Source organism: Macaca mulatta, chromosome 5, assembly GCF_049350105.2.
Source record: "Macaca mulatta isolate MMU2019108-1 chromosome 5, T2T-MMU8v2.0, whole genome shotgun sequence".
Classification (NCBI taxonomy): Eukaryota; Metazoa; Chordata; class Mammalia; order Primates; family Cercopithecidae; genus Macaca; species Macaca mulatta.
In genome coordinates this window covers 81,004,831-81,013,266 of record NC_133410.1, presented here as the reverse complement: position 1 = coordinate 81,013,266, position 8,436 = coordinate 81,004,831, and the positions used below count along the sequence as shown (strand labels likewise).

The 8,436-nt window shown below is 39.5% G+C and overlaps 2 non-coding genes across 2 annotated transcripts; one reads left to right on the top strand and one right to left on the bottom strand.

Moving 5' to 3' along the window:
• Positions 1-660: 660 nt before the first annotated feature.
• LOC114678608 (small nucleolar RNA U13) lies at positions 661-761 on the top strand. The gene has a single exon (XR_003730041.1). It is a non-coding gene; the product is annotated as a small nucleolar RNA U13 (small nucleolar RNA).
• A 7,206-nt stretch (positions 762-7,967) lies between these two features.
• LOC114678618 (U2 spliceosomal RNA) lies at positions 7,968-8,153 on the bottom strand. The gene has a single exon (XR_003730046.2). It is a non-coding gene; the product is annotated as a U2 spliceosomal RNA (small nuclear RNA).
• Between the last annotated feature and the right edge of the window lie 283 nt (positions 8,154-8,436).

Below are 8,436 nucleotides of genomic sequence, written 5' to 3'. Positions count from 1 at the left end.
CAGAGTAAAGCCCTATCTCAAAACAGAAAAACAAAAAAAGAATGAATAAGAACCAGTACTTGATAGCACAACAGGATGACTATAATCAATAATAATTTAATTATATATTTAAATTAATTAAAAGAGCATAATTGGATTGTCTGTAACACAAAGGATAAACGTTTGAGGGGATGGACACCACATTCTCTATGATGTGATTATTACACATTACATGCCTGTACCAAAACATCTCATGTATTCCATAAATATATACACTTATGTACCCACAGAACTTGAAATTTAAAAAAAAAAAAATTTAATGGACAAAGGACATGAATGTTTTCCAAAAGAAGATATACTATCCGTTAACAAACACATGAAAAAAATGCTCAAAATCACTAATCATAGGGCAAATGCAAATTAACACCACAATGCGATATCATCTCACACCAGTCAGAATGGCTATTATTCAAAAGTCACAATCAATAAATGTTGGCAAGGATGCAGAGAAAAGGGAATGCTTATACACTGTTGGTGGAAATGTAAATTAGCACAACCTCTATGGAAAACAGTATGGAGATTTCTCAAAGAACTAAAACCAGAACTACTATTTAATCCAGCAATCCCACTACTAGGTATCCAACCTAAGGAGAAGAAATAATTATATGAAAAAGATACCTGATCTTTTTGTAGTTCATGAGCACGATGATTGGGTGCTCACATACATACACGAGACGTGTCACCCTCGAACCTTGTGGCGATGGAATATTACCTGTCTGACATGATGAAAATTTAAAAATTTTTACAAGTTTAAAAAGATATCTGCACTCATATGTTTATGATAGCACCATTTATAATAGCAAAGATATGGAATCAACCTAAGTGTCTATTAATGGATGACTGGATAAAGATAATGTGGGTGGGTGTGTGTGTGTGTATGTATATATATATATATATATATATATAGTTATATGAAAACGACTCAGCCATAAAAAAGAATGAAATCATGTCTTTTACAGCAACATGGATGGAACTGGAGGCCACTATCTTAAGTGAAAAAACTTAGAAACAGAGAGTCAAATACTACATGTTGTCATTTGTAAGCAGGAGCTAAACAAGGGGTCCACATGGACCTACAGAGTGGAATAACAGACACTGGAGACTCCAAAAGTGGGAAAGTGGGAGGCGGGTGAGGAATGAGAAGTTACCTAATAGATACAACGTACGCTATTCAGGTGATGGTTACACTAAAAACCCAGACTTCACCACTCCACAGTATATCCATGTAACAAAATTGCACTTGTACCCCCTAAATCTGTTTTTTAAATAGGAAGGGGGACAAACCCAATATGACTGGCATCCTTAAAAGAAGGGTCCTGCACGCACAGAGGGAAGACCATGTGAAAAGGCAGCAAGAGACGAGCCATCTGTAAATCAAAGGTAGCCACCTACAGAACCCAGGATAGAAGCCTCAGAGGAACCCAACCCTGCTGGCACCTTGATCTACAACAAGCTTGTCCAACCCGCATGTGGCCCACTGGCTGCATGTGGCCCAGGATGGCTTTGAATGTGGCCCAACACAAACTGATAAACTTTCTTAAAACATTAGCACACTTTTTTGAGATTTTTTTCTTTTTTTAGATCATCAGCTATCATTAGTGTTAGTGTATTTTATGTGTGGCCCAAGACAATTCTTCTTGTTCCATTGTGGCCCAAGGAAGCCAAAAGATTGGAAACCTCTGAATTCTAGACCATTCTGCAGCCAAAACTGTGAGAAAATAAATGCCTATTGTTTAAGCCACCGAGGCTGTGGTATTTTGTGATGGCAGCCTTAGCAACCTAATACACAAGCTTATTTCTCACGTTCTATTTCTGTTCCTATGTGCTCTATCACAAATGAAATGCTGGAAATTCTGTAGATATGAATGCTTCCAATGTAAACACATTTCTTAAGTACCTGCTGCAAAGTTTGTGTAAATGCCTTTAGAAGTTATGGCCCACAGGATTATTCCTACGGCAATGGAGAAATGGTTTGGTTTTTAAAATAAACTTCTATGGTAATATAGATGACTTAGGAGCAACTGTGAAGTTAATTTGTGGTAGGCTGCCAGCCAGGATCTTACACTTAGCTTTATTAGTGCACCAGAGTTGACTGAAAACAAGAATGCTGACTTTTGCCATTCAAACTCATTGAAATGTACAAACCAGACAGAAAATATGTTACTTTTCAGTAAAGGATATTTCTTTCTAGTGGCTAAAATACTGCTACTCCTTTCTGAGACATTATCTTCTAACGAGCAAAATACTGAGGAAGATATATTATCAAATTGGCCAGGCACCGTGGCTCATGCCTGTAATCCCAGCACTTTGGGAGGCCGAGGCGGGTGGATCACTTGGGTCTAGAAATTAGAGATCAGCCTGGGCAACATGGTGAAACTCCATCTCTACAAAAAATCAAAAAGTTAGCAGGACATGGTGGCATGTGCCAGTGGTCTCAGCTACTCTGGAGGCTGAGGTGGAAGGATCGCTTAAGCCCAGGAGGTTGAGGCTTCAACAAGCCATGATCACACCATTGCACCCCAGCCTAGGCAACAGAGCAAGACCCTGTCTCAAAAAAAAAAAAAAGTGATGGGAGTATAGCATTAGAGCAAAGGAGGGTGGTGGACAGTTAGAGGTGTTCATCCAGGTCACTATCCCTGTCTCAGCAGAGACACTCTCCAGGCACAGAAAGCTGGTGCTCTCCAGAGTAGCATCTCTCACCCAGACGGTGTCAGGTTGGCACTACCAACTTTGCATGCTCCAAAGTGACCCTGCTTTTTCTGTTTAACTACTGTTTATCCAAAAAGGACACAGTTTGACTCATATCAGCTTGGTTTGGAAAAGGATGGATTTGATTTCCTCTTTCTAATGACAAATTGCATTCAGGTTGGCATTTTAGCTGTTCACAAATTCTTCAAGTCCTCGTTTACAAGCAGTTTCTCGCTTTACTGTGGGAGACATCAGTCATACCCGCTGTATATGAAAGCACTGAAGCACTGAAGCACGGAAAGCAGCCTTTCCTCCAGGTTTTGGAAAGCACATTGCTGTAATCTCATGAATGGACAATTACACCTGGTTTCTAGCAGGAAAAAAAATATCTATTCTAGGCACTGGTGTTCTTTATTTATCCCCCTCAGCAATTCCCTGGCTGCCCCTTGCTGCTCTTTAACTGTGTCCTGCCCACATATGTGTGTGCTCAGCTTCTGTGGCAAGTTGTACTTATCACACCCAAACATCCCTCTTGAATACCAGGGCACGGTTTACAACTTCTGTTTCACATAGGAGCAACAGAATATCCAGGTAATTCTAGTCAAAGTTTGTTTGGTTGCAAGAAATACACAAACTAGCTTGAATGAAAGTACGATTCTTTTAGGTGGGGGGTTGCGGGGGGACAGGGTCTTGTTCAATTGCCCAGGCTGGAGTGAAGTGGCGCCATCATGGCACGTAGCAACTTTGATCTTCTGGGCTCAAGCCATCCTCCCACCTCAGCCTTCTGAGCATCTGGGACTACAGGTACATGGCACCACCAAAGCTAATTTTTTAAAAAGTTTTTTTGTAGGCTCGGCACGGTGGCTCACACCTATAATCCCAGCACTTTGGGAGGCCAAGGCGGGCAGATCACAAGGTCAGGAGATCGAGACTATTGTGGCCAACATCATGAAACCTCATCTCTACTAAAATGCAAAAAATTAACTGGGTGTGGTGGCATGCGCCTGTAGGGCCAGCTACTCAGGAGGCTGAGGCAGGGGGAATCTCTTGAACCCAGGAGGCAGAGATTGCAGTGAACCGAGATTGCGCCCCTGCACTCCAGCCTGAGATAGTGAGACTTCGTCTCAAAAAAAAAAAGAAAAAGAAAAAGTTTTTTTGTAGAGCCAAGGCCTCGCTATATTTTGTAGGCGGGTCTAGAACTCCTAGCTTCAAGGGATCCTCCCACCTTGTCCTCCCAAAGTGTTGTGAATACAGGTGTGAGCCACTGCATCCAGCCAGGACTTCTTATAAGAATACACAACCAACAGGAAATTGAAGGCACTAAACCCAAACCTCACTCAGGCAAAGCAGCTTCCCTCGAGTTTGGCTCTCATATGCAGGGTGAGAAGAGGGGGAGCTTATAAGAAAGACTGGGGCTTTCCCAGAAATGCTACTCACAAGATCGTGTATAAAACAATCTTTAAAGTTGCTTGGAAGCCTAAGGAGGAAAGAAAATTGTTGAAATACATCTTTATGTGTGATATGGTTTGGCTGTGTCCCTACGCAAATCTCATCCTGAAATGTAGCTCCCATAATTCCCATATGTCATGAGAGGGATCAAGTGTGAGGGAACTGAACCATGGGGGCAAGTCTTTCCCATGCTGTTCTTGTGATAGTGAATAAGTCTCAGGAGATCTGATGGTTTTCTAAAGGATAGTTCCCTTGCACATGCTTTCCTGCTTGCCTCCATGTAAGATGTGACTTTGCTCCTCATTTGCCTTCTGCCATGATCATGAGGCCTCCCCAGTCACGTGGAATTGTGAGTCAATTAAACTTCTTTCCTTTTTAAATTACCCAGTCTTTGATATGTCTTTATTTGCAGCATGAGAACAGACTAATACAATGTGATTTTTTTTTTAATTATAAAAAGCATCCTGTACTGCCTCTGGGTGACACAGTGATTTTAATTACACAGGCCCTTCTGTTCACCCTTCCTGCTCTTTCTCCAACTATTGTTGGAAGATGGGTTAATAAGAGTCTCTTGGAGAGCTCTCCCAGGCAACCTTTCTATCCGTGTCACTGCCTCATCCAGTCTTTCATCTCCTCTCCTCTTTTTGCTGCTCTTCCATTCTCAATCTTTGCTTGCTTGGTCAGCTGCCTTCCTCAACTTTGTTTCTGCACCTTCTCTCTTAAGTTTAACTTGATCCACAACTGCATCCCTTTATTAAGCCACACTCTTATTCTTTTTTTTTTTTTTTTTTTTTTTTTTTGAAACTGGAGTGCACAATCTCAGCTCATTATAGCCTCCACCTCCCGGGTTCAAGAGATTCTCCTACCTGATTACCAGCCTCCTGAGTAGCTCCTACCAGCCTCCTGAGTAGCTGGGATTACAGGTGCGCACCACCACTCGTGGTTAGTTTTTGTTTTTTTTTAGTAGAGATGGGCGGGGTTTCACCATGTTGGTCAGGCTGGTCTCAAACTCCTGACCTAGTGATCCACCAGCCTCAGCCTCCCAAAGTGCTGGGATTACAGTCATGACCCACTGTGCCTGGCCGCCACACACTTATTGTGTATTATCTTTCAGTGCAAATCTTGTCTCTGTAACCATCGGGTCAGATTCCCAAGAGGGAAAGTTTAACTGGTCACTTTCCATCTAGTAGCTTTATAGGTATGGGCCACGTGTTCACCAAGATCTAATCAGAGCAACTGAAGGAGGAAGAGGGCCACAAGCTAGTTACCTAGGTTAGGGCACACAATGCTAGGAGGGAGTGTTGTAAGAGGCAGCAAACAGACTGCTATGTCCTCCACTCCCAAGTCTCCCAGCTCTCCCTGGTAAAACCAGCCCAAGATGCCAGAACTTCTGATGCTTAACCCAATGCTGTATCCACTAGAATATTTACAATAAATATGCTAAAAATGAAGTTTCTCCATCCAGAAATAGACCCACGTATGTGCAGTCAATTGATTTACAACAAAAGTAACAATGAAGTGAGAAAGTATAGCCTTTTCATAAACAGTGCTGGAGCAATTGGATCTCCTTATAGGAGTAAAAACAAACCTTGACCCCTACCTCATATCACACTCAAAAGCTAATTTGAGACACAGTATAGCTAGGAATGTAAAAGGTAAAATAAGAAGGTTTATAAAAGATATATAGGATAATATTTTCTTGTTGAAGAAATCTTGACAGGCAAAGATTTCTTCAACAGTACACAAAAAAACCCTATAATAGCAAAAAAAAGGTTTTAATAAATTGAGGCTCAATAAAATGTTTAATAAATTGAATCTCAATAAAATTAACTTCTGTTCTTCTCTATAAAGATGGTAAACAAAAAAGCCACAGAATGAGAGAAAATTTGGTAATATGTAGTACAAAAAAGGATTCATATCAAGAATATATTTAAAACAGTGTTTAATAGATCAATACTGTGATTAGGGTGACTGTAGTTTACAATAATCTATTGAATATTTCAAAATAGCTAGAAGAGAATAACTCGAATATTCCCAGCATAAAAAATGACAAATATTTCAGGTGATGGCTATCTCAATTACACTGATTTGATCTTCACAAATTATACAGATGTATTAAATTGTCACAGGTACTCTGAAAATATGTACATCTATTATGTCTCAATGACAAATAATAATTTTTAAATAAAATTAAATTTTTAAAAAAGAAGACATAAAGAACTTCTACAAATCAATAAGAAAAAGACAACAAAAATTAAAACGGACAAAGTTTAGGGACTTCACATTAAAAAGTATCCAATTGACCTATAAGCATATGAAAAGTTGGTCAGCCTCATCTTTGACCAGGGAAATGAAAGTTCAGACCACAGTGAGATACCACTACACATCCACCAGAATGGGTAAAATTAAAAAGACTGAGCTACAAAGTATTGATCAGGATACAGAGCAACTGTAGCTCTTATATGTACATTATTGCTGAGAGTTCAGCCATTTTAGAAAACAGTTTGACAATAACCACTAAAATTAAACGTATACTTATGATCCAGCAATTCTGCTTCTGGGCATACACTAAAGAGAAATTAGTGCTTCTGCCAAATAAAAGACATATGCCAATTTTTTTTGTCTTTTGGGTGTTTTTTTGGGGTGGCGTTGAGGTTTTTCTGTTTTTGTTTTTGTTTTTTTGAGACACAGTCTCACTCTATCACCAAGGCTAGAGTGCAGTAGTGCAATCTCGGCTCACTGCAACCTTTGCCTTCAGGATTCAAGTGATTCTCTTGCAGTGATTCTCCTGCCTCAGCCTCTCAAGTAGCTGGGATTACAAGTGTGCACCAACACGCCTGGCTAATTTTTGTATTTTTAGTAGAGATGAGGTTCGGTCAGGCTGGTCTCGAGCTCCTCACCTCAAGTGATTCACCCTCTTTGGTCTTCCAAAGTACTGGGATTACAGGCATGAGCCACTGCACCTGACCAACATATATTCTTAACACTTTTATTTGTAAGTCAATACTGAAAACAATCTGGATGCCCATGAATTGGAAACTGGATAAATTCTGATATACTCTGACAATGGAATGCTATCTACAAATTTTAAAAGTCTACTGATAGAAGCAATAACATGAATGAATCTCATAGACATGTGCAGTGAAAGAAGCTAGACACAAAAGAGAAATCCTGTGTGAGTCCATTGATAGGAAGTCCACAAAGATACAAAACTAAAGGATTATGCTAATAATCAGAATCGTGGTTAATTCTGGTAAAGGCCAAGGATGGACAAGGACGGAGCACAAGGGAGCTTTCTCAGGTGCTACAGGTTTTCTTATCTTGATCTAGATAGTAGCTACATGAGTATATACATACATATAAATGTATTGAGCTATATATGTATAACATATTTTGTGTACTTCAATGTGCATTTCAATTTCGTACCTCAATAGAAAACTAAGTAAATAAATAAGTAGATTCTAAGTAAGAGACTAAATGGACAGAAGCAATGATCCTTCTCATTTTTTGTCTTTTCTAGACTATATTTAAAGCCATATGAAATAAAGGAGTAGAAACTAGTAGTATTGACACAGCAATTAATAATCTTTAAAATAGCCATGGCAGGTTGGGTGCAGTGGCTCAGGCATGCAATCCCAGCACTTTGAGATGCCAGGGCAGGAAGATCACTTGAGCCCAGGAGTTCAAAACCAGCCTGAGCAACAAAGCAAGACCTGCCTCCACCTACATTTTTTTAATTTAAAAAATGTATACAATAAAACAAAATAAAATATCCATGACATCACATTATTAGGAGTTTTACAAATAATTTTTAAATAAATCCTTATATTTTCTCATATGGAAATGAAAAATGCCATTCCATTTTAAATACTCTGGGGGTCCTGATTTTCCTCACAGTCTGCAGTTTCATTTTAGCAATCAAACACTGATAAGAACAGATACTACACTTGATCTTAGCCAAAAGGTCGAGAAGCAATAACAGAGATATAGACCAATGGAACAGAACAGAGCCCTCAGAAATAATACCACACGTCTACAGCCGTCTGATCTTTGACAAACCTGACAAAAACAAGAAATGGGGAAAGGATTCCCTATTTAATCAATGGTGCTGGGAAAACTGGCTAGGCATAAGTAGAAAGCTGAAACTGGATCCCTTCCTTACATCTTATACAAAAATTAATTCAAGATGGATTAGAGACTTAAATGTTAGACCTAAAACCATAAAAACCTTAGAAGAAAACCTAGATAATACCATTCAGG